Source organism: Ambystoma mexicanum, chromosome 4p (genome assembly GCF_040938575.1).
Source record: "Ambystoma mexicanum isolate Mex_15411 chromosome 4p, UKY_AmexF1_1, whole genome shotgun sequence".
Lineage (NCBI taxonomy): Eukaryota > Metazoa > Chordata > Amphibia > Caudata > Ambystomatidae > Ambystoma > Ambystoma mexicanum.
Genome location: NC_090927.1, coordinates 575,699,434 through 575,725,588, shown reverse-complemented (window position 1 = coordinate 575,725,588; position 26,155 = coordinate 575,699,434). Strand labels below are relative to the sequence as shown.

Genomic DNA, 26,155 nt, shown 5'->3' with positions numbered 1-26,155 from the left:
CCTGTGTTATTTTGATGATGATGATAAAGCTGGGTTTTGCCTTGCACTTTGTCTATTTCCGTTATCGAGTCCTGTTTGAACTGGCTACAGAACCTCTGTGTAATTTGGGTTTTCCAGGCCGTCTTAACAATAAAAACCGCTAAGTAAATATACTTGGAAAAGTTCGATACTGGCAGTAGTAAGAGCAATACTCGCAGAAGAGGCTTATTCAGTGGTTTAAGAAGACTCTCATGAAGAGGACCCGTGCTTGTCGGAGGAAGCCAAATACCCAGTGAAGGCCAAAGTGTCTTGGGCATGCTGCAACTCAAAATAAGAGTTCTCCTTTCAATGGAAGCGTGGTATTGTAGTACAGTGCCAGGGCCAAAATATTAATTTGCCTAGAGCAAGAGAAAATGGATACTGGAGAACGGTTGGAGCAGTCACCACAGACCCCAACTGCAGTTTCCAGGAGGAAAGGAAGGACGGTTGCTTGCAAACAAATAGTTTAGTTCTGGCAGACCAGATTAGAGGCACAGTGCCCAAATCAGTGTGAAAATGAAGACAAGATGTGCAGCAAACCCACTGTGAAACACTGAAGCATGCCTTCCTACCCCTCTAGTGTTACACCAGCTGTAGAATTGATTGACATAGAGTGGCCCAGTCAAAGCTTGGACATTGTTCAATTACATAGGACTTCCATATCTTGCCGCTTTCCAGTGCCAGTCATCTGCGCGGTTGCTCTCTGAAGAATACTTGGTTTAAATAATTATCCCACTCTTCAATACTAAACCTACTCCTGGAGTCCTAGCATTTTGTTTTTATCCGTATGTCCACATTCACACCCAGTAATATCCATTTATCAACATATCTGCGCAATGTCTTCACCGCCTACTGTGAGGGATCAGAAATGAGGCAGATACAAAGTGATGTTGTTCTGATTCAGACATTTTATTTAAAAGAAATGGTTTGGAAAACCTCTCTAGCTCTATTCTTAAAGAGGAATTTCCCAACCTAGAAAACTAAAACTAAAAGATCTGTCTGTCAAGTAGTCAGTAACTTCCTTGTGTCCAAAACATTCTAAACTGACCCTCACACAAGAGGGTCCAAGGAAAACGGGTGCAAGGAAATGTCGTAGACTTGATATTAGCAAAAAGTGTTCACAACCAAAATTTCCTTCCTCTGGATTTTTTGGTAGGATGGGAACAGTCTCTTTATTGAACAGTTCTTTTGTGTTAAAACAAATATCCAACAGTTCCTCCTTTATCCAGCAGTTCCTTTTAGCCTTTCTACTGGACTCTCAAAGTTCTTGTTCAAACAATAAATTATGTAGGTCTTTCTTTAGCTTCAAGCAATACATTCCCCAAGAGCCTTTCTTTAGCTCTTCTTGCAACTTTTGCAGATTTCCTGGTATACTCCCCTGCCAGGAATCCATCTATGGGTTTTTTTCATATCCCCTGGTATACTCCTGCCAGGTATCTTTCCAAACATGTCAATCTTTATACTTGTAACCTTTGTGGATTACCTGGTGTACTCCCCTGCCAGGAATCCTATGGGGGTTTCAGATCCCTTGGTATACTCCCCTGCCAAGTACCTCCCCCCCACACCGCCCCCCCCAATTTCAGCTACTCTGTGTACTTCCCAGCCAGGACTTCTTATTTGTTTCACTGTTCTTTTCACTCTGCCACAGCAGCATATACCCTGAGGTGCTCTGTATATTTGCCTATGGTAACACTAGCTTCAGCCTTCCCCCACATTGGCATTTTATGCATCTGTACTTGCTTGGGGTTTGTTGCAGCACTTTGTCTTGTATGCTTTCAAATGTTCTTATTGGGGTTTGAACCTGTACTTTGCCTTGACTGCATTCAAACAAGCTTTGTGCCTTCCTGTCATTTGCAACTTCATACTGTTCAAACATTCGCTGGTGTGCGTGTTGGAATGCCCCAGGGGTCTCCCGCTGCTCTAGGCTGACCCACTGGGTCTTTGTGTAAACCCGTAATTAATTCAAGGTTTGTCAAGGAATGGTTTTTTGAAATATATCTCATTGCTGGGTTATGATATGGGCCAGATCAGCTGGGATTGTTCATCATTCACTTTTGTGAGTGTCCTTTTTGTGTTTTTTTTTTAATTTTTTATTCTTCCGTCCTGCGTCTGGGTGCTCTCTCTGTATTTGTTATACATGTTTGTTTAGGCGGGCATTCTTCCCTCTCTATCGTGTTTCCAGCACAATGGTGGATGTTGGTATGACCCACCCGCAGGGGCAGGGGGTGTCTGTGGCGATTTCACCTCATGAATGACGGGAGCTCCCCTGCAGAGGAAAGCAGGTGGAAAGCCTTGAGGGGATAAAACAAAAGAATCCTCGCCGGAAAGGAGAGGGGAGCTCTGAGGAACACACAGGGCAGTCACGCCTTCGTCCGTGTAGGGACGTCCCCAGTAGCAGTTTTTTGTTTCTGGCCGGCACCACACTCCTTTCCAGGGTTGAGGAAGCAAGCCATGCCAGGAGCCGAAGTAAAAGCAAGTTGGCTGGTGCTTGCGTGCAAGTGACGGCACAGCTCTGTGAGTGGCAGTATATGGCCACTTCCTTCCCTGGTCGGATGTCAGCGGAGAGGTAGGATTGGGAAAGTGTGGGGAAAGGACACTTTATTGCATCTGCTGTACATTTTCAAAACCCATTGTGTTACAGATGGGCTTGGCTGGTTATGGTCAAGTCATGTCAGAGGGAACACAGCGCAGCATAACCTTCCTTGGAGCCTCTTGGATGTATTGCTTGGGTGATTTCACCTCGGTCAAGCTTAGGGTGCCCTTCAGGGAGACTAGTGTTAGAAGGTCCTGAGGTTTCAGAGAAGAAAGAGGGCGAGGGTTGTCATTGACCCTGTTTGGAGTTACCCGCCTTTTGCCATAGACCCAGGTTGGCTCTGGGTTTTATTATTTTTGTTTTTGTTGTTTGGTTGCCTCTTTTCCCTTTTTCCCCTGTCAAAGGGAGGTATGGCGGTGGGCGAGCCCAGAGGGATAGGAGAGCAGCGCATATAGGCGGCCAGCTGGGCTCATTTGTGCAACACCGCTTTAGCTCTGTGATGCAGTGCCAATCCTGTGTGTGTGTATAGTGAAGTGGTAGGAGAGGGCCAACTGATGTGGGAGAAGGACGGTTTGCCAGATGCAGTACTGGTTTTAGTATTAAACAGAACCCTGTTTTTTTATATCCGGCTACGTCAGGCCGGATTTTATTAATCTACCCATTTCTGACTTAAGGAAATGGGGGTGGGGGGTCCTGTTAGGGCATTGTATGTTCTCTTTTGGACATGTGTATCTCGCCGGTCAAGGAGTAGTCGTCGGTTAACTTAACCTTTTTTATCGTATGTGCTTGGTTGGTGTGTGTCCAAGGTGTTGTGTCTGTGGTAGTCTGCAGCTACCCTGAGTTGAGGGAATTTGGTGCTGACTCTGGTTATTTCAAGGTGAAGGGAGGCCAGTACTCCTAAAGCTGCCAGATTGATATTATGCATGATATTGTGACAGCTAATGTTACCCATGACACCCTTAAGGTCAGTCATCAATCTAATGTATACAAAGCACTTATTTACTTCATGTATGAAATATACGCATCCTACCACCCCTCCACCAAGGTTGCTGAATTGATGCTATTTAACTCTTATCAGATGTAAGGAGTAGATGCCATTTAATTATTTATTCTATGTATGAAATGCAAACACCAACCCTCAGGGGCACGGATTTGTTGACAATTACTCCTGCATGAAAGAGTTCATTATACACATTCCTTCATATAAAAAGACTGTTCAAGCATTTCCAAATGATTAAGGCTATGTCTGTTGATTTATCCAGGTTCTTAGAGGCAACAGTCAGTCATCAGGGCTGACTGACCATGGGACAGGGTCAATCGCACATGTGCGATAAGGTGTAAGTGCCCCGACTCAGGTTCCCTGCAGGTTGCTGTGCACTCCGCCATGAGGAGATAAGGGCAGAAACACCTTACATTTGTATCTCCGAACTTGCTTGCGCTTCCACAGTGTTGACCCTTCACCATGAGAATGTGCAGATGCTCTATCAGCGTCCTACGAGGCTCTGCAATCATCCGCTGGCTTTCCTGAACCGGAGAGCGCTGTTTGCCTGGGCGGTCGGATTCCCTGGAGTTTGTGTGGTCTCCAGCCTCTCCACGTCTTTTCTTCATCCGCGCCTCCCTTTCTGTCTCGCCACACCGATCCGGACACCTCGCGGTCAGAAGCCCCTGCAGCAGGGTTCCTCGTCCTCGCCCTAACAGCCCACTCCTGCACTCCCTCAGCTATTTTTAAATGTCCCACTCACTTTAGGTCTAGTAAAACTAGCGTGCACGTTAGGCTTCAGGCTTCTCTTGGGTTGCATAAACTCCATCCTCCTCTTCCTCGTCTCAGTACCTGAGGGTTTATGAGAGTTGAAGTCCATAGATGTTACTGGATTTCTTGGATGGGGTTGTTCAAAAGTCCCACATGAAGACACATCAAAAAAGATGTTATGTATGAGTTGTGAGTCATAGATGGGGGCTTGACTAGAGTTTAGAGGAACGTTTTTTCCGAGTTTAACTATAGGGTGGAACTGTTAGGTGACAACAAGCCATTAAGGACATGGGGATTATAGGGTCTTCCTCTGGGGAATGGAGGGAATACCTCATCTCATCCATTGGTGCCCCCACCTCCTCCTATGTGATCCTCGCTCATATAGCCGCCCCCAGGGTTAGGTCCAGGTAGCAGCTGCCATCTCCTAGCCACATGGGAGGAGGAGGTCACCGCAGGGAAATCAGTGATGACTCTACTGAATTCATCACATGGTTAAAATTGCGGCAAAAATGGCTGCGGACGCAAAATATTGCCATATTGGTTTTGCCACCACAATCCATGTAAAGGATGCGGGGGACACCCCTGCATCCCCCGCTCTCATTAAATGGTGTAATGGGGTACACCTTTAACAAGTAAAACCACAGCATTTTTGCAGCGATTTCTTTTTGTACAGGCGACATTTTTGCTGTGATTTTATCACTGCATACCCATCACACTAGTCATCAGAAATAACCCAGCAAAGATTGAGTTGAAGTCTGCACCCTGTTGTAAATTCTCCTGTCAAAGGCCGCCTCCCTTAGATCAGATGTAGCTCTTTTTTTCTGATGGTGTTTGCAAGGGCTAGGCACTGTATCTCAGAAATAAATCACAGCGCTTATTGTTTCTGGCTCCGTTGGATGATGTGGTGTTTTGACAACTTATTTGAGCTTTCAATCATAGCTCAACAAGAAACACGTGTGTGGCCCACTTGGCTCTGTGTACCAGGCCTGCTCATTGTTATTTATGAACCTTGAGTCATGCCAGCACTGGTGTGCTAGTTATGTTTTCATGAATAAAATGAATAACAACAAACTGTAAGGTGACTGCGCTGGGTGTTCATGCAAGCCATGCCTGCACATTTCTCCAGTTAATCTGCAAAGCATTGACCCTGCTTGGTTACTCCAGCAGGGTCTGTAACTCAGGTGTGCGTGCGGGTAGAATCCATGCAGCCATTCTACCAAGGAATAGCAACCTAGTTCGGTGGGCACACATGCATATGCCGAAGTCAGTGCATACTGGGGGTGGGGCATAAGTGTGCACATGTGTTAAGCTGGGCATCATCCCTTTCTCTACTGGTAACCAGCCTGCATGGGTGGTTTGTATGCAGGTGTGTGCCTGGCTACTGACTCCCTGAGTCTTAACATATGCAGGCATGTAACGGTCAGTGCCTTAAATTTGCCTGTGACAGCGGAGCTCCCACTGCTGGAGGCAGCAATATGACTATCCCCAGCTTGCAGCACTACTACACAGTCCAAGTCAGGATGAATGTAGGGCCTGTACTGTGCACCGAACCTATGAGATGTTTTTTGCTGCAGTGTTTGACAGGCACATTCATCAGTTGAGTGCTTTTGTCTGCTGTACTATAGAACTAAGTGGTTTACTATTTTCTGTGAATACATAATACAAATGTAAGACTTGTCACTTACAAAGGTGAAAGAAAACGATCACGAGGATGATGCATTTCTCCAGCATGGGGTCTGCCATGGATTCACATGCTTGTGACTATTCTCCGTCATCACGCTGGAAATCCTTGGTAAAGAAAAAATCAGTTTCACTTCTGAACTCTTTCTCCTAACAACCAATCACTGGTCTCTGGGTCATAGTGCCCCCAGTCAATGACTGCACTCTACCTAAGCTCCTCCTCTGGCAGCAATCTTCAGATTTTTTACTGCACGTTCAAGTGTTGGGAGTCCTCGTGCTATAGTTCTCGAGCTTTTACTGTGTTTTGCGTATTTTTTTTTAAATGTTATTTATTTATTTCAGGAGTTTTGCTATATTTTTTCGGTCAATCGAGCCTCAAGCTCCATCGATCAACCGTCCGAATAACGGGGACTCGTTTTTTCAGATTCTTCAGCGCCCCTCAAGGGCACATTTTCATCGAATTTCTTGTTGGAGGATTCCATAAGATTCTTCAAGGCCTACACTGCGTGGACATGGTGGAGAAGGACTCAGCGCCTCCCTTCAAGGCTTGCCCCGGTTGCAACCTACAGAATGTCTTTTCGGACGATGGACATTCCCTGTGCCTCTACTGCCCCCATTCGGACCCGACGCATGTGGAGGACGACTCTGTGGCTTGTCGGGAGATGGTGTTGCGCACGCATCAATGCAAGCGCCTCAACGAGTGGCTGAAGGCCAAGACCCCTGCTCTGGGTGAGTCCCGGTCAGTATTTACTTCCAAGATGGCGGTCTGCAAACGCCATGCGAGTTGCTAGCTTTTGACGTACAACAGCTAACACAACTCGCGTCTGGTCAGACGAGCCCCCTTGGCAGGAGTAGCGTCTGAGCAGGTCTTTCTGTAAGTTTCTTGTAATTTATACTTGGCGCGATTACATTATCACGGCTTTGAAACCTCAAACTGAGGTAGAATCTTTTAAATTGAGACCAGTGTTTTTCGTCCTTTCTAGCACGCCGTTTTCAAACGGTTACGGTTTATATGAAAAAGTCTGGAACAAGAACATATGGGAATAGAGGACAACTTATCTGCCAATATTCGTGAAAGGAGTAGCCTTTTGGTAAACAAAGTAAACTCCGGGTAAGTCATTTTTAACTTACCTTTGAGACGGACTAGATCCAAGCCGCTTACATTTAATTAAACTATTTTGCCATGACACATCCCTTACATGTATCGTAGATTTATCAGCGTATGATGTTAGCATTTGAACTAAAAAACGCTATGGTACCACAAGAAGAACCGATGATATGATATAGTTGAAGTGAATCCCATATTTGACATCCGTATCCCAAAGAGCAAGGTCCAAGCCATATTAACAATAGAGGTACGTCTTTTAATGTATTCGTTCCTTGTGAAGTTAACTAGCGGTTTAATTGATATTTCAGTCAATATGCCATTTCAGCACTATCTTATGCCCCTTAACAGATGTAGAAGAACTGAAGACGCTATGAAATTATCCAATCCTTTTCCAGGACACGATACATCATCTGTATAGCGCGTGAGTTTATTTCAAGTTAATCAGGTAGCTAAGACTCTATATCATAATAGGTTGGTCTCTCAGTGGGACACAGCGCTTTTGTCCCGCTGGAGACCAACATTTTAATTTCATGTTTTGAGACATTTAGTAATCTCAGACATTTGCCTTTTTATCTAGAGGTCGTATTCTTTTTGAAGCAGAATGAATGAAGGATTTTACTTGTGTAAGAGTCCTTCCACAGGTTAGTGCAGTGACACCCAACTCTACAAATTTGGTTTAAAATTTTTGTGAATCAACATTAGAATTAGTTCTTTAAACGTAATAGCATTCACTCTTATTATTTCAGAACTACTGTTCCAGATACTTATACCTGAAGAAGGGCTTCATGCCCGAAACACGTAAACAGACCTCTCCTATCAAGATATCTAGAAATTTTCATTTTTGAGAACTCAATGTAATTTTTGAAATTTTTATAAATATGTAATGGATTGTGTAACACCTCTTATGGAAATGAGGAAAGTGATGTTTCTTTATTGTTTATTAAATTATTAGAAGGAACAGATATCTTATGTTTGTATTCTGATGTAATTAATAACCTTACAACTATTAAGTTGTGTATGCTGTGCCCTTGTTTGTCCCCCGTGGTGTTCGAGGTACCAAATCTCTCTGCATGAGTCCAGGCAGCATGCCTCTTCTGTCCCAGAAGAAGAAAGCTGGGTGGTCTTCTAAGACCTTTGAGGGTGCCCCTCACGGGGGGGCCCAACATCAGGCCAAGCACTGCGAGTCCACTGCCTCTGGGAGCGCCGTTGCGACAGGCTCCTTGGCCGGCCAGGGCGAGTTCAGCATCTCCAGTACCTTCGACCACGATCCAACGCTCAGGTTCTTCAAAGAGGAAGTCGGACCATCCGGGCAAGCCCTTGGAGAAGACCTAGACGGGCCCTGCAGAGAAGGCCAAGGGGGAGTGGGCCCCGATACCCCCCACCCCCTATAATGTGAAGGCTACAGACTCGGCCAAGACCGTGAAGGCCCAGGTGCAGACCGTGAAGGTATACTTCCCTTGAAGTAGTGGCGGCATCCCTTGCGAAGGCCGCCATGGCGGATCCGCAGGGCACAGCCCCGAAAGCAAGAATATCCCTGCTTGCCAGGAGGGAATCCTCTTTCCAGCCTATCGAAAAGACTCCGAAGAAGATGATGCCCATCATTTCACCGAAAGTCTCCCTTGGTCGCAGAGAAGGGGGGGGGCACAGTAGCCCTCCAGGGCACGCACATCTCCTCAGAGGAGGAGCTCACTAACCTTCCGGTCCTCCAGGAGGGAAGATGCGTTGAGAGCAGGCCCTACGGGAGGGATCCCGACAACGGCGACGACGTCCTTGTCCCCTTCGCCACCACCCCAGCAGCCACCTGAGGATATCTTGATGGACATTCTTACGGCTCTGCATATCCTGTGCTCGGAAATTCGGACAAGGATGCCTCTGTTTTAGGCAGCCCCACCCGCGGCGCCAGAACCATTGGAGGAACCACCATCTAAGAGGAGAATTCACCCAACTCGACCCTTCCACCCCTCGCCTCCCTCTTCCCTCCCCCCCGACCCCTGAGGGATGACATGGAACCAGACACGGCAACGACGGGCATTGGCATGGTCGACAACAGCAGCCTGGGGGATCTCGGGTCACCGCCTGGCAGATCTTCACCGCCCGATGAGATAGGCTCCTTCCACGCCATGATCGCCAGGGCCTCGGAGCAGTTCCAGCTCATCCCGGAGGAGAAGAAGAAACCGGGTTTCCTTTACCAGTGCTGGGAGGCAAAGAGGAAGACCGTACTTTCGATCCCGCTATTGAATGACATTTGGGACCAGGGGTTGTCCGTCATGAAGAACCCTTCATCGGCTTACTACGAGAAGAAATGCAGAGTGCCGGACTCTACGCCCAAGTGCTTACGGTCCCAGCAGTCTCCAGACTTTGTGCTTTCGGCGGCGACCAAGAAGGAAGTCTTCATCGCCTCCTCATCGGCGGCCTCCCTCCCCACCCCCCACGGACGGTGAGGGGAAGAAGCTGGATGCCATGGGGCGAAGAGTGACCACGTTTTCAGCGATGACCATCAAGGCTGCTAATGCCCTCGCCATCGTGGCGCGTTACGACAGGGAACTTTGGTTCAAGATGGCCCCCTTCCTGGACTTCCTTCCCGACAACAAGAGGGCTGAGGCGTTGGAGATTCTACGGGAAGGTGAGGTGGCTTTGGACCATGCCATTACAGTAGCCACCTACATTGCCATCACAGGATTCCGCCAGATGGGCAACAGCGTTTGCCTCCGTCGGTGAGGCTGGCTGAGGGCAACCAATTTCCACCAGGATGATCAGTTGAGGGTGTTGGACATGCCCTGCAACAGGGACAATTTGTTTGGAAAGACTGTGGATGAGTCTCTCCAGGCCATCAAAGCGGACACTGACATGGCTCGTGCCTTGGGCACGCTTCAACAACGGCCGTCCTTTCGGACTTCTTGTCACGCTCACCTGGTATCCACGGGGACGCCACCCAGCCGTAGGGCCTCTGGTATCCTTCTCTGTGGTTCCCCGGAGTGACCAGCAGGGAAGTTCTGCCTGGAATACAGGTGGGCAATGTTCAAGACTGGGCAACTGGGGTAAGCAGCCCCCCACCACCCCGTATGCCCACAGCCCCTCTGGGCCTCTCCTCACCTTGTTGTTAATTCAGGTGTGCTCTCCGTCCTGCCTTCTTGGCAGGGGCACGTTGTCCTTTCTGGGCGAAAGCATCTAGTTACTTCACTGATGCCGGCCCGCTTTGAGTCTTTCAGGTAGGTCTTATTGCTGTTGTATATTGTTATTCTTGCATGCCTTTCTTGGTTTAATAAATGTCTCTTTCTCCAGCATGGGGTCTGGCATGGATTCACATGCTCATGAATATTCCCCGTCGTCAGGCTGGGAATCCTCGGTATAGAAAAAATCAGTATCAGTTTTGTTTCTGATCTGTCTCTTAGTAGTAACCAATCACTGGTCTCTGGGTCATACTGCCCCCAGCCAATGACTGCCCTCTCCCTAAGCCCCGCCTCTGGCAGCCATCCTCAGATTTTTACCGCACGTTCAAGTGTTGGGAGTCCTCGTGCTGTAGCTCTCGAGCTTTTGCTGCATTTTCGCGCTTTTTTCAGGAGATTATTCTCATTTTTCAGTTAAATAGAGCTACAAGCTCCACTGTTTCTACATCCGATCAACGGGGATCCGTTTAGGAGTTTTCTACGCCCCTCAAGGGTGAAGATTTCGTCGAGTTACGCTTTTGGAGGATTCCAGAAGTTACGAGGCCTACCCCGGACATGGCCCAGGAGAAAGGAAGCTCGACACCTGGGAAGCTGTTCAGGACCTGCCCTGGATGCCAGCTTCAGAATGTTTTCAAGGAGGACGAGCATTCGTTATGCCTCTGTCCCCATGAGGACAAGATGCACACGGAGAAGGACTGTGCGTTTTGTTGGAACATGTCGGAATGGACCATGAAGGATCGCCACCTCGTTCTCGCCAACTGGCTTGAAGGGAAGAGCCCGTCAGGCGAGAAGAAGAAAAAGAAGTCTGAGCGGTCTTCTAAGTCCTGTGAGGGCGCCCCGGCGACGGGGGCCCAACAAAAGGCCAAGCACTGCGAGTCCGCGGGCACCGGGAGCGCCGAACGGTCGGGCTCCTTGGCTGCCATGCAGGGCGCATCCTCCCCGGCGCCATCAACCACGAGCCAACGCTCTGGCTCTTGTAAGAGGAAGTCTGAGAACCCGGCGAAGCTTCTGGAGAGGCCCCGGTCGATCTCGGAGATTCCGGCAGAGGGGGAGCAAGGCTCGGACCCTGCCCCCAAGGTGAAGGCCCCAGGCGTACAGAAGGTGACGATGGCCTTAATTCACCATGCTAAGACCTCGATTGAGGATGTCGCCGCGGCCCTGGCTCAGCCTGTGGAGGCGACCTCAGGACCCAGAGTCTCCCTGCCACTACGGAGGGAGTCGTCTTTCAGGCCCATTGAGAAGACCCCCACGAAGTCCTCGTTGGAAAAGGTGGGGGAGGGGCAGGTGGCCATCGTGGATACGGACACGACCTCTGAAGAAGAGCTCATCGAAGTCGTGGAAGAGGCCCAGCCCATCGGGAGGGATCCCGACGAGGGCGACGATGAGAGTGACGGTGTCGCCGACGAGGCTCCTCAAGAGCCCTCGCACCCGTCGTTTCCGGCGCCGCAGGACACTTCGGCGGCCATTTTGTCAGCGATTCAGTCCTTCTGCTCGGAGATAAGGACAAGGTTGTCCCTCCCCCCGACGGAGGTACCTGAGCCAGACCCAACGGGGGAACCGGAGCCAGGACCTTCGGAAAGTCCACTGCATAAGAGGAGGAGGACGCATCCTACGCCACCTCTCTCACCTCTGCGGCCTGCTCTGCCTTCCCCACGGTCTACTACCCATGGGGATGATACAGGCACGGACACGGCTACGACAGGTACAGATGACGACGGAGGCGACGCTGGGACGTGTCACCCGTCACCCCCTGCTCGGGCGTCCCCGCCCGACGAGATTGGATCCTTTCATGCCATGATTTCCAGGGCATCCAAGCTCTTCCAGCTCTGCCCAGAAGAGAAGAAGAAAGGGTTCCTTTACCAACAGCGCAAGGCTAAAAGGAAGACGGTCCTCGCCGTACTGCTTCTTGATGACATCTGGGATGAGGGGCTCGCCCTCCTCAAGAACCCTGCCACGGCGCCGGCAAAGAGGGACCGGTACGAGAAGAAACACTGGGTCCCCGATGCTGCCCCCTTCTGCCTTCGGGCGCAACCTACCCCGGATTCGGTCGTCTCGGCAGCAGCAAAGAAGAAAGCTGGGGGGGCATCGGCCTTGGCATCAACTTCCCCGCCGAACGGCGAGGGCAGGAAGCTGGACACGATGGGACGACGGATCATCTCATCCGCAGCGACGACTATCAAGGCGGCCAACGCCCTGGCTATCGTAGCCCGCTACGACAGGGAGTTGTGCTTCAAAATTGCCCCTCTGTTGGACTTCCTCCCGGACGCCAAAAGGGCTGAGGCCCTTGAAATCCTACAGGAAGGTGAGATTGCTTCAGACCACGCCATCACGGTGGCAACGGACATCGCCGACACCGGTTTCCGTCAGTTGGGCAACGGCGTTGGCTTGAGACGACGAGGATGGCTCAAGGCCACAGATTTCCGCCAGGACGTACAAACCATGGTTTTAGACATGCCTTTCGACGGGAACAACCTGTTTGGGAAGGCGGTTGATGAGTCCCTTCAGGCCATCAAGACAGACACAGACTGCCCGGGCACTGGGAGGGCTCCAACAACGACGGCCGTCCTTTCGGAGCTCCGGAGGCAGACAAGGTGCCTCCAAGGGATCCGGCAGTGGCTCCTACACGTACCGGCAAGCGGCAAGATCTTCGTCCCAGGAAGCCTACAGGGGACGCTGCAAGTCAGGTGGTGCCTGTCGTCGTCGACAGGGAGGTCAAGGAGGCAAGGCGGCCTCCAAACAAGATTAAACCGACCGTGGGGTCGGGACCCCGACGGAGCACCCCGGTGGGACGCCGGCTGGCGAGGTTCGTCAGCGTGTGGGAGTCCATCTCCACCGACCGTTGGGTGCTGGACGCCCTGGCCCAAGGGCACGCCCTCGAGTTTCAGAAGAAGTGCCCTCGCGTTCCACCCGTGGCCAGGAAGGAAAATCACGTCCCTCAACTACTGTTGGAAGTAAGGGCGATGCTCAAGAAGGGTGCCATCGAGCTTGTTCCAAAGAGGCTTCGGGGCTCCGCAGTTTACTCAAGGTACTTCCTCGTAAAAAAGAAGACAGGAGGATGGCGCCCCATCATGGACCTGCGACGACTGAACAAGTACATCAAGGCACAGAAGTTCCGGATGGTCACCCTCCAGCACGTGCTGGGACATTTGGAGGAGGGCGATTTCCTGTCGTCGTTGGACTTAGAGGATGCGTACTTCCACATCCCCATTCTAAAAAGACACCGAAAGTTCCTCAGGTTCGCACTACCAGCTCAAGGCCCTCCCGCTCGGATTGAAGTCGGCACCCAGGGTGTTCACCAAGTGCCTCGCACCAGTGGCGGCGTGGCTGCGCCTACAGGGGATCCATGTCTACCCCTACCTGGACGACTGGCTCATCCGGGCAAGGACAAGGGAGCTTTCCGTGGAGCACACTGCGAAGACCGTCCAGCTGCTCACGGACCTGGGATTCTCCGTCAATTTTCCAAAATCCCACCTGGTTCCGTCGCAAGTCACCCTGTTTCTGGGAGCCAAGCTCGACCCAGTGGCGCGGCGGGCCTCGCTGTCGGAGGAAAGGACCAGGACCATTCTGGGCAAGGTGCAGCATCTGCTGGCCACTGACATGGCCAGGGTAAGATCTATCAAGTCCCTCCTCAGGATGATGTCCTCCTGCATTTATCTGGTGCGCCTTTGCAGGCTTCGGATGCGCCCCTTACAAGAGTTCCTCGACGCCCGCTGGGTCCAGTCGACGGGCAGCTTCGAGGACAGGATCCCTCTCAACGAGACGTTCCGTCAGGCGATCCGGTGGTGGGGTACCCGGTCTCATCTGTCGGCGGGCACGGACTTTCAGACCCCAGCTCACCAGGTGACTGTGACGGCGGACGCCTCCCTGGAAGGTTAGGGAGCGCACTCCGGAGATCTTCACGCGAGAGGCCTTTGGCTCCCGTAGGAGAAGTCACTCCACATCAACATCTTGGAGTTCCGCGCAGTGTCCTGGGCCCTCAGGTCTTTTCTTCCGTCCCTCAAGGGCAAGGTGGTGAGGATCTTCGCAGACAACACCACCATGATGTTCTACATCCAGAAGCAGGGCGGAACCAGATCCCCGGCCCCATCCAAGGAAGCCCAGGATCTGTGGCGTTGGGCAGTCGCCCAAGGGATGTTTCTAGTGCCTCTTCATCTGGCAGGAATAAAAACGATCGCCGACTCACTCAGCAGGGAGCTGCGCTCGTGCCACGAGTGGGAACTATGCCAGGATCAAGTGGATCGACTCTTCCGATGATGGGGCGAACCCCAAATCGATCTCTTCGCAACGGCGATGAATTCCAAGTGCCGGAGGTTCGCCAGCAGGTTCCCCCAGCCGAGGAGCATGGGCGATGCTTTCTCGTTCCCCTGGGACGGCCTATTTCTTTATGCATTCCCTCCGCTGCCGTTGCTGCTCCGGCTCATCAACCAGCTCAGCACCGGTGTGGCCGAGACAGATCTGGTTCCCGGACCTTCTGGACTTGTCAACGTCCACACCAGTCAACCTGCCGACAGACGCAGACCTTCTCTCCAGAGAAGGAGGCGCCATTCTTCACCACAACCTGGAGTCGCTGAATTTGCAGGCGTGGCTCCTGCAGCACTAGAGTTTGGAGGGTACGACATCCCGGCCGACTGCAGAGAGGTTCTTGCAAAGGCCAGGGCGTCCTCAACTCTCAAGTGCTACGGACATAAATGGAAGAGGTTCTCTGTCTGGTGCCGTGCACAGAAGATTAACCCTCTGCGGATTACGGCCCCTCAAGTACTGCCGTACCTACTGTCGCTGGCCAAAGCTGGACTGGCTCACGCCTCCATCAAAATACATCTGGCTGCAATCTCCCGATATACCAGGACTACGGGACGGGCGTCCTTGTGGTCTCATCGCCTGGTGAAAGAATTCATGAAGGGACTATTCCGATCATTCCCACCGGTGAAGGCTCCTGCCCCGGCGTGGGAGCTTAATGTGGTGCTGACCAGACTCATGGGGGCCCCATTCGAGCCTATGCGTTCGGCGCCTTTCAAGTTCCTGTCATGGAAGACAGCTTTCCTCGTCCTCGTGGCCATCACCTCCGCACGATGAGTGGGAGAGATCCAGGCCCTATCTTGCAAGCCTCCATACTTGACTTTTCATGACACAAGGGTGGTGCTGAGGACGCACCCCTCCTTTATGCCCAAGGTGCCGTCGGACTTCCACCTCAACGAGCCCTTGGTGTTGCCAATTTTCTTCCCGTCGCCTTCGTTGCCGGCTGAAAGGATTCGGCACTCGCTGGATGTAGCTAGAGCGCTGAAGTTCTACGTGGACCGCACAAAGAGTTTTCGGAAGATGTCACAGCTGTTTGTGAACTTTGGGACTGTGAATCAAGGGAAGGCTCTCTCGAAGACTTCCATTTCGAGATGGCTCTCTGGCTGCATCATGCACTGTCACCGGTTGGCAAACCGACCGCTGCCCGGCCGTCCGAGAGCTCCTTCGACCAGAGCGATCGCTGCTACCACGGCGTTCCTGTCTGGTGTGCCCCTGCTGGACATCTGCAGGGCTGCGACGTGGAGGTCGACGCACACCTTCACAAGATTCTACTGCATTGATCGCGACTCCAGGGAGGAGTCCAGTGTCGGCCAAGCAGTGCTGTGCAACCTGTTCGCCTAAGGTGAGCCTGATAAGGAGGTAAGAGATGCTTAATGTTGAGTTGTTGTATTGCTTAATGTTGAGCCTGTTGCCACCTCCCGTGGTTGTGCATGTGTGTACTGCTATGTATTCTCTTATTCATGAGCATGTGAATCCATGCCAGACCCCATGCTGGAGAAGGAACAAGTTACTTACCTGTAACTGTTGTTCTCCAGCATGGGTCTGGCATGGATTCACATGCGAACCCTCCCGCCTACCCTTCTGCGGCTCTTCACTTGGTCATACTGCCACTTTACGTGCTACCAAATCTGAGGATGGCTGCCAGAGGCGGGGCTTAGGGAGAGGGCAGTCATTGGCTGGGGGCAGTATGACCCAGAGACCAGTGATTGGTTACTACTAAGAAAGACAGATCAGAAACGAAACTGATACTGATTTTTTTTCTATACCGAGGATTCCCGGCCTGACGATGGGGAATATTCATGAGTATGTGAATCCATGCCAGACCCATGCTGGAGAACAACAGTTACAGGTAAGTAACTTGTTCCTTCTCTTCCTTAGGTGCACGGGAGTCCAGTGTGATGCATTGGCTGAATTGGGTCTCGCCGGTAAATGATGGCATATAAAGAGCGCTATGATGCGGTAAGTAGGCGCTATGCGCAGCGCTATGATGCCTTGCCTTTGCTAACCTGTTGTCTTTTCTTTCCCATAGATCGCGCTGCTCACCCGGTGTGTGAAATCCTGAGGCGATGCTGATTGAGGGGCGACTTGCGAGGTAAGCTTTTCAGCCCAATTGGTTATGTTGTAAAAGTTTCTAATATCTTGTATTTTCCTTTTTTGCTGATCCGTCAGTCTGGGAGACGTGCTGATCCTAGGATGCTGTTCACAGGAGCTGTGGGCAGCTAACGATGAAATTTACAGGTAAGCTGCTGCTGCTAATGATGTCCTTTTTTCTCCTTAGAGATGCTGTTCTTCCGAGGTTCGCGGGTACAGCTGAACACGATGAGCGTCAAGTTGCAGGATTGCAAAGTAACGCAAACGGTGTTATCCAAGTTGGGTGTGGTGTAAATAGCTTCAAGAAAGTAGTCCATGTAAAGTAGTTCCTAGGCTACCACACCAAAACACTATACCGCATAGCTTGGTTCCAAGGAGCCAAGCTATGTGGATGCCTCCATGTTGGCTGACACTTGAAATAAAGTTGTTCCCTAAACACAATTCTTTATTAAGTATGAGCCTGGCGCCAAAGGCGCCAGGACCGGCCCCAAGAGGGCCTAGGCAAAGGATGCCTAAGTTTGTTGGAGACCCGAGCCAAGACCCCTCCTGGCCCATGGGCTTGCCAGGGGGGGTTTCTGGATGTGGGTCGTGACACTTCTAGAGGAAAATCCTAAACTTCTTATAAAGGAGTCAAAGGAGGTACTTCATCCTACCGTCAGCCCTCCTGCTCGTCAGCTCAGAAGGACCTACAGGGGCCGAGCCAAGTCTGGAGGTTGTCGTCGCCAGGGCCCCCAAGGCGGAGCTTCGATGTCAAAACAAGATTTAACCGGCTGTGGTGTTGGGCAACCCCCCCCGTACACACCGGTGGGAGGCTGGCTGGTGAACTTCGTTAGCATGTGGAAGACCATCTCCACCGACCGTTGGGTGATGGATGCTCTTGTCCACGGACACACCCTAGAGTTCCAATGGAAGTGTCCCTGGATACCACCAGTGGTCCGTCAAAGAAATCGCGTCCCCCAGCTGCTGCTGGAGGTATGTGCCATGCTAAAAAAAAGGGGGTTGATCGAGCTCGTCCCAAAGAGGCTCCGGGGCTCCCGAGTGTACTCTTGTTACTTCCTCGTCCGAAAGAAGACCGGCGGTTGGAGGCCCATTCTGGACCTCTGCCGTCTGAACAAGTTTTGTTTGTTCGTTTATTTTATTTGTATAGCGCTCCAGATTTGTGGGTAGATGTGCGCATAAAGAGTTTAGTTACAGGAATGAGGTATGCATTATACATGGTGCAACAATTACAAATTACAGCAATTTACATTATTTACAAAACTTCAGCAGGTTCATAGGAGATTCAGAGGTGATCGCTGCTCTTTGTTCAGTAGCCAGCGAATAACCTGTTTCCTAAAGATTGGGGAGGACTCAATGGTTTTGATATTGAGGGGTAGGGAGTTCCAGAGAAGTGAGGCGAGCACTGTGAAACTGGAGCCGCCTGCTCTATTTAATGTGAATCTAGGCACTACCAAGCATAAGGAGTTGGATGACCTGGTGATTCTGGGAGCGGATTTCATAGTGAATTTGTTGGTGAGATATGGTGGGGCTAGGTTGTTTAAGGCTTTGTAGGTGAGGCAGATGGTTTTGAGGTCAATTTTTTGTTGTATTGAGAGCCATTTGCATACTTTCCTAGTTGTGGAAATTTGCTCTCGTCTTGGCAATGCGTTATTCTGGAGAACTTGCAGTTTAATTGATTGGTTGGAACCTAGCTATAGGCTGTTAAAATAGTCCAGTTTGGACTGTATGAGTGCTCTGGCAAGTGTGAGGCAGCTATGGGGCGAGAGGAAAGGTCTGCAGGCTCTTATCAGTTTGCCAGTGTAGGCGGTGGCTGATGCAGTCATATTAGTTTGTTTGGTGAGGTTGGTGTTGGCATCAAAGTAAAAGCCTAGGTTTTTCACACTATTAACAATGGGGATGGTGTTACCGTCGATAATGTTTTTGTAGTGACGACTGAGTTTGGACAGGTTGCTGGGAGAGCCGTCTTCTCATGATTTAGACAGAAGCCGTGAGTGGCCATCCATGCCTGAATGATGGAGAAGATTTCATTGATTCGGGTGGTGTCTGTGTTGTAGTTGCCTGAGAGAGTGAGGAGTATCTGGGTGTCGTCTGCATAGTTAGTGTAGGTGACACCCAGACGGTCCAGTTTGTCGAATAGTGGCTTTGTAAATATGTTGTACAAAGTCGGAGACACAAGAGCCTTGTGGGACTCCGGATATGATGGGGATGGGGTCTGCTGCTGATGTGGTGGAGAAGACTCTCGTGATTCTGTTCGCTAGGAAGGATTGTATCCAGGAGGTGGCGGAGGGGGAGAAATGTGCTGCGCTAGATAGGTGGCTGCAAAGGATTTCATGATCGACTGAATCGAAGGCTGCCGAGAGGTCGAGTAGGAGTAGGATAGCGGCCTTGTCTTTGTCTTTAATTTCATCAATCTGGCTTTTGAGATCCACAAGGGCAGTTTCTGTACCATGTACAGGTCTGAAGCCAGATTGACGTATACCTAGGAGTTGGTTGGATTCTAGATGCTCCTGGATTTGGAGGTAAGCGACTTTGTCCAATATTTTTAGCAGGAATGGGACAGTTGTGATGGGTCTATAGTTTGTGGGTATGGCTGGGTCGAGTGATTGTTTTTTTAGCAGGGGGAGAACCCAGGATTGTTTTAGGTTGCTAGGGACTGAGTTATTAGCGAAGGAGAGGTTGATAAGTTTAGTGATGAAAGGGGAGAGGTCTCTGGCTGCATCTTTTATTATCTGGGCGGGACAGCTGTCCCCTTTGCAATTAGATGGTTTTAAGGAGGAGGTGATTTTTTGGACTTCTGTAGTAGTGACTTTTTTAAAGGTGAATCCTGCATTAAGATCGGTGGGTGAGGATGAGCTTGGGCTGGTAGACTTACTGCTAAAGAGTTGTTGGCGTTTGTCCTCAATTTTAGTTTGGAGTCCTATGATTATGGAGTTAAGGGCGTTCTGGATGCTGGTGCACCAAGGCTTGTCTTTTATGCAGGTGTCTGCGGGTGGATTTGGGTTCTCTAGTTCCTTTAGAATTTTGAAGAGTTCTTTAGTGGAAGAGCCTGCCTGATCTATCCTGACGTTGTAAGCGTCTTTTTTGGTGCAAATTATCTCCTTTTTGTATAGGGCGGATGTTTTAAGTCTCAAAAGTTCTGGATGGTGACTCTTCAGCAAGTGCTAGAACAGCTGGAAGAGGGGGATTTTATATTGTTGCTGGACTTGGAAGATGCCTATTCTCACACCCCAATACACAAGGGACACCGCAAGTACCTACGCTATGTGGTTCAAGGGCAACATCACCAGTTCAAGGCCCTTCCCTTCGGATTAAAGTCGGCGCCACGAGTGTTCAAGTGCCTGGGACCGGTGGCGGCACAGCTGCGGCTACGAGGGATCCACATGTAGCCTTACCTGGACGACTAGCTCATCCGGGCGAGCTCATAGGACATTGTCGGCAAGGACCGTCCAACTCCTGACGGATCTAATGTTCTCGATCAACTATGCAAAGTCCCGCTTGACTCCATCGCAGGACGCTCTGTTTCTGGGAGCCCAACTCAACATTGTTGTGCCTGTCCTCTGTCGGTGGAGAGGATAGCAGCCATCCTGGGCAAGGCACAACTGCCGTTGGCCCTGAAGATCGCAAGGGTGAAGTCCAAGTCCCTACTCTGCGTGATGTCATGCATATACCTCATTTGACTGTGCAGACTACAGATGCGTCCACTACAGGAGCTTCTCTATGCCCAGTGGATACAAGTGTCTGGTAGCTTCGAGGACAAAATCCCACTCGACAAGGGTTTCCGTTGAGCGATATGGTGGCGGGGTGTGCGCGCACATCTGTCCGCAGGCACGGACTTCCAGACCCACACCTCATTAGGAGACGGTCATGACGGGCGCCTCCCTGGAAGGTTGGGGAGCGCACACTGGTAGTCTTCATGCAAGAGGCCTGTGGCTACCGGAGGAGAAGACGTTGCACATCAGCGTGTTGGAGATGCGGGCTGTATTTTGGGCCCTCAAGTCTTTCCTTCTGTCCCTCAAGGGCAAGGTGGTATGGGCCTTCACGAACAACACCACCATGATGTTCTACATACGGAAGCGGGGGGGGTAAACAGATCCCCGGCGCTCTCCAAAGCGGAGCAGGACCTTTGGCACTGGGCCATAGCCCAGGGGATGTTCCTCATCCTGTTTCATCTGGCAGGAGTGAAAAACAGTCACCGACAGCAGGGAGCTACGCTCTTGCCACGAGGGGGAACTTCGGTAGGAGCGAATGGATCACCTGTTCCGCAGATGGGGCAATCCACATCTCCATCTGTTTGCGACGGCAACAAACACCAAGTGCTGGAGGTTCGCCAGCAGGTTTCCCCAGCTGGGGAGCATCGGGGACACATTCTTTCCCCTGGGACGGCCTGTTTCTGTATGCTTTGCCGTTGCTTCTTCGACTAGTCAATCAACTCGGATGGTTCCGGTGCAGGATGTCGCACTGGTGTGGCCGAGACAGATATGGTACCCAGACCTTCTGGAGGTCAGCGTCCCCTCCAGTCAAGCTTCCGACGGACGCAGATCATCTCGCCAGGAAAGGAAGCGACATTGTGCACCGCGACACAGGATTGCTGAATCTGAAGGCCTGGCACCTGCAGCACTAGTTTGGGGGCTACAATCTCCTGGCGGATTGTAAGCATGTGCTCGCCAAGGCCAGAGCTTCATCTACTCTCAAATGCTACGTTCGCCGTTTGTTGCCGTGCTCAGAAGATAGACCTTCTACGAGTCACTGCTCCGCAGGTGCTCCCATATTTGTTGTCATTGGCCAAGGCAGGACTGGCCCATGCTTCCATCAAAGTTCATCTGGCGGCTATTTCCTGCTACACCAGATCTCCTGGACGATCATCCTTATGGTTGCATTGTTTGGTCAAGGAGTTTGTTAAAGGACTATTTTGCTCGTTCCTGCCAGTGAAGGCTCTGGCCCTGGGAGCTCAATGTGGTGCTTACTAGGTCATGGGTCCCCCGTTCGAGCCTATGCATTCAACGCCATTTAAATGTTTGTCGCGGAAAACAGCGTTTCGAGGGGATTGGGTCCTCCGGCGTATTCCATATCTATGACAGGTAGTCACCACAGCTGTGCTGCTTCGGAAACTTTTTTCTGCGTCGATGACGTTGATGCGCCGTCGTCGAGGACCTCCTCTGACGTCATCCAATGTGATAAGTAGGACGCACGACGCCCGTAGCCTCAGTTCCGTTTTTTCCGCAAACGTGTTGCTTCGTGAATCTCGGTTAACGCCTCGACTCTTTGGAGTTCTGTTCTTCTCGGTTCTTCGAACCCGTTCGTTTTTGTGACAATCTCCGTCGTGTGAAGAGGTCTTCTACTTCGTCTTCAACCCCGCGTCCGGGCTTCAAGAAGTGTAGGGAGTGTGGGTCCAAGATGTCGGTGACGGACTCGCACAACGCCTGCCTCTGGTGCCTCGGGGAGGCCCACGACACGGATGACTGTATCGACTGCCAGTCGCTCACGTCCAAAGCCTTACGTGAACGTAAGAAGAAGTTGTCGGTAGGTCGGGTGTCCAAGCCCCGGAAGTCGAAGTCTGCGGGGCTTTCGACGGATGATTCGAGAGGAGACTCTCCGCGTCATCGTCGGAAGTCTCGTGGGTCTCCTTCTAGGAGTCGGTCTCGCCACTCCTCGGCTTCTTCGAGGCATTCTCGAAAACGCTGACAGCGGTCGTCTTCCAGGTCCTCTTCTGAGGACTCTGCCCGGCACGTCGCTTACCCCAGCAGCCGTGCGACGCCGGAGGAATGGGCTTCCTTCGGAAAGAAAATGCTGGCGATTCTCGAATCACAGGGTACTAAGCCGTCCGCGCCCCCGAGTGGGGTCGGTCGTGAGAGGTCGAGAGACACTGCTCGCAAGAGTGGTCGGCACGAGTCACGGGAGAGGTCCCGTTCGGACAAGGGGACTCGTTCTTAACGTACACGTTCAGGTCCCGGTCCTCGACGCGTTCGAGACCGTGTACACCTGTGATGTCTTCGAGGAAGACATCGACGTCTGAGGCGTCGAGGGTGTCGACAGGCTTTCTCGAGGCTCTGGCTCCGAGGAAGTCGTCGAAGCCATCGACGCTCAGGTCGTCAAAGGACACGCTCGGAGCTCCAGCTTCGAGGACTGTGTCGACGCCGTCGATGCTGGTGGCGCTGCATCTGACGTCGACGCCGATTTACTCGAGGCCAATCCTCTCGGCGCCGATGCCTGTTCTCTTGACGCCGGCGCCGATTCACTCGACGCCTTTCGAGGCCGGGGTGTCGGAGGTACCCCGTGGCACGGGGAACCCCCTAGGAAGGCTCTGGTTAAGAGCAAGCACTCTCGGGTGCCTTCTTTTCGCCACCGGGAATATATTTCGGCGGTGGATGAGGATTCTGATGGCCTGGTTCCTAGTCAGGTTCCAGATGAAATTGTCTCGGGCCATAGTCAGTTTGACGATCTGAGGCAGTCACTGCATGATGCCAGTGGACTGGACACCTCTCCGGAGGTGGAGTTTTGTAGGCCTGAGCCTTGCTCTCATGGCGATTCCTCGTACCGGCACCTTATGGCTAGGGTTTCCGAGTACTTGGGACGGTCTGCTCCCCCAGGGGAGTTTGTGCAGGATGATCTCACGGACATCCTTGATGTTGGTCCCCCAACTGACCCGGTACTGCCGTTCCATATGGCTCTACAGAGAAGGGTGGCGGCGGCTTGGACTGCTCCGGAGAGTCTCCCGGTGGTGGGCAGGTCCTTGTTGCGAAAATACCATCCAGCCAGTAGCGACCCCTGCTACTTGACCAGGCACCCCACTCCGGAGAGTTTGGTGGTGCAGGTGGCCACGGCCCCAGCAAAGTAGGCGTCATACCCTACCATCCCTCCTGATAGGGACGACAAACGTTTTGATGGCTGGGCGAAGAAAGTGTTTTCTTCTGGTGGTATGGCGCTTCAGGCGGCTAACTCCATTTGTGCCTTGTCTCGTTTCACACACACTCTGTGGAACTGTGTTGCTTAGCGGCTGAACATATTCCCGAAGGGGACGAATGGGATGGTTTCCTGGCTATGGTCCAGGATGGTAAGGATGCCATGTGCGAGTCCGTTCAGTCGGGTTGGACATGGCTGAATGCGTCAGCAGGTCCATGGCGGCGAGCACTGTGATACGCAGGTTTGCGTGGTTGCGGAAGTCGGGGTTTGCTCCTGATGTGCAGTCCCGGCTCCTCAATATGCCCTTTGACGGTGAACACCTTTTTGGCAGCAAGGCTGACGAGAGCCTTGAGGTTGCAGACCTCAAAAGCTGCAGCAAATTCGTTGGGCGCTGCAGTTCGCCAACCTCCGCCTTTTCGTCCTAGGGGACAGCAATGGAGGGGTGGTTCCTTTCGCTATTACTCGTCCTTCAGTAAAGCGAGAGGGGCTGGCAGTCAAAGAGGCCAACGCAGGGGTACCAGAGGTGGACGACAGGGTACCCGTGGTGCCAAGGCCGCTCGGGCAGTTGCCTCTTTGCCTTCAGGTAACGCCGCTACCACTCAGTCATGAGGCCATGTCCCATGGTTCGCCGGTTGGGGGAAGGCTGGCGCAGCATCTTGTAGAGTGGCGTGCCATTACTTCAGATGTGTGGGTTCTGGAGATCATAAACCACGGCTACTGTCTTCCCTTTCGGCACAGGCCTTGCGACAATCCACCGGGGAACCTCTCTTTGCAGAGTCCGGATCCGCTCCTTGCGCAGGAAATTCAAGCCCTGCTGGAGAAAGGCGCCATAGAACTGGTGCCTGTAGCGGAGAAGAACAAGGGATGGTATTCCCCTTATTTTTTTAATTCGAAGAAAGACGGGGGATTGAGACCCATCATGGACTTGCGCGGTTTGAACAAACTCCTCAGGAAGGACAAGTTCAAGATGGTTACTCTCTCTCAAGTCCTCCAGGCTCTTCAGCTTCAGGACTGGTTGGTGTCTCTCGACCTCAAGGATGCTTACTTCCATATGCCGATCCATCCCAAGCACAAGAAGTACCTGAGGTTCGCGGTTGGCGACTCGCACTTTCAGTTTCGGGTCCTGCCGTTCGGATTGACCTCCGCCCCGAGGGTTTTCACCAAGCTCATGGTGGTGGTGGCAGCGCATCTCAGGCAAGGGGGGATTTACGTGGTTGATCAGGGGGAGCTCTCCCGAGCAAGTCCTGGATCATCTGTCCGTCACCTGCCACTCCCTTCACAGGCTGGGCTTCTCCCTCAATTTAAAGAAGTCCCATTTGACGCCAACACAGCGGCTCCAGTACATCGGAGCAGTGCTCGACACTTCCCTGGGGCAGTGTTTTCCTCCCCAGTTGAGGGCTCTTCACATTCAGCAGATGGTGCACAAGTTTCAGCATGCCCAGACGCTCCCAGCGTTCGAGTTCTTGAGGTTGCTCGGCCTCATGGCATCCTGCATTCTTCTGGTGCCAGAGGCTCGCCTGCGGATGAGATCTTTGCAGTGGGCACTCAAGATGCAATGGTCGCAGTCCTCCGGCAGGATGTCGGACCCGGTTCAGGTGCCACCCTCGGTCGCCCGGGACCTTCTGTGGTGGGCCGTCGAAGGCAACTTGATGAAGGGGGCTCCATTTTGGCTTCCCTGGCCTGAGGTGACGATCGTGACGGATGCATCCCTCACGGGATGGGGAGCTCATGCCAACGGGCTGACAGTCAGCGGTCATTGGTCTCCGTCGGAGTCCAGACTCCATATCAATCTGTTGGAGCTGAGGACCGTCAGGCTAGCCCTGAAGACTTTTTTTGCCGACAGTGCGAGGAAAGAATGTCCTCATCCTGACGGACAACCCAATGGCCATGCACTACCTCAACAAAAAGGGGGGGGACAGGGTCACTTCCTCTGTGCAGGGAGGCGATGCAGCTCGAGTTCTGGGCCATCCAGCAGGAAGTTTGCATCTCGGCAGTTCATCTGGCCGGAGACGAAAACATGACGCAGACGCTCTTAGCAGGCAGAGCACGATCTCTCACGAGTGGGAGTTGGCTCAGGAGATTCTCCTGGAGATCTTCGCCCTTTGGGGGACTCCTCAAGTGGATCTCTTCGCCTCCCGTGTCAACCGGAAGTGCGAGAGGTTCTGCTCGCGGGAATTTCCTCCAAAGGAAGCCTTAGGAGACGCGTTGGTGGTGGAGTGGCCATTCCCGCTGCTGTAGGAGTTTCCTCCAGTCCCCGTCATCCCGCAAGTGCTGCGGAGGTTACGGAAGTTCGGTTCCCGGATGATCCTCATTGCTCCGGCGTGGGCTCGGAGGACGTGGTACCCGGACCTTCTCGACTTGTCCATCTGCCCTCCACGTCGTCTTCCCTACCGAGACGATCTGCTCTCACGGGAGGGGGGTCAGGTTCTCCATCCAGAGGTCAGATCCCTCAAACTTCACGCTTGGCTTCTGAAAGGTTGAGGTATAAGGATTGGGACCTCCCTGAAGACGTGATGGAGGTGTTGCTCTCGGCCCGAAGGCCAGCAACAAAGTCTCTGTACCGTTGCCGTTGGCGTAAGTTCTGCGACTGGTGCAGAGTTCAGAATGTGGAT

The 26,155-nt window shown here is 52.0% G+C and overlaps 1 protein-coding gene across 6 annotated transcripts in view; it reads left to right on the top strand.

Annotated features, from left to right (window-relative positions):
* LOC138453358 (glutathione S-transferase A4-like) overlaps nucleotides 1–26,155 on the top strand; it is a 549,822-nt gene that overhangs the window by 449,700 nt on the left and 73,967 nt on the right. The gene's annotated exons all lie outside the window — the stretch shown is intronic.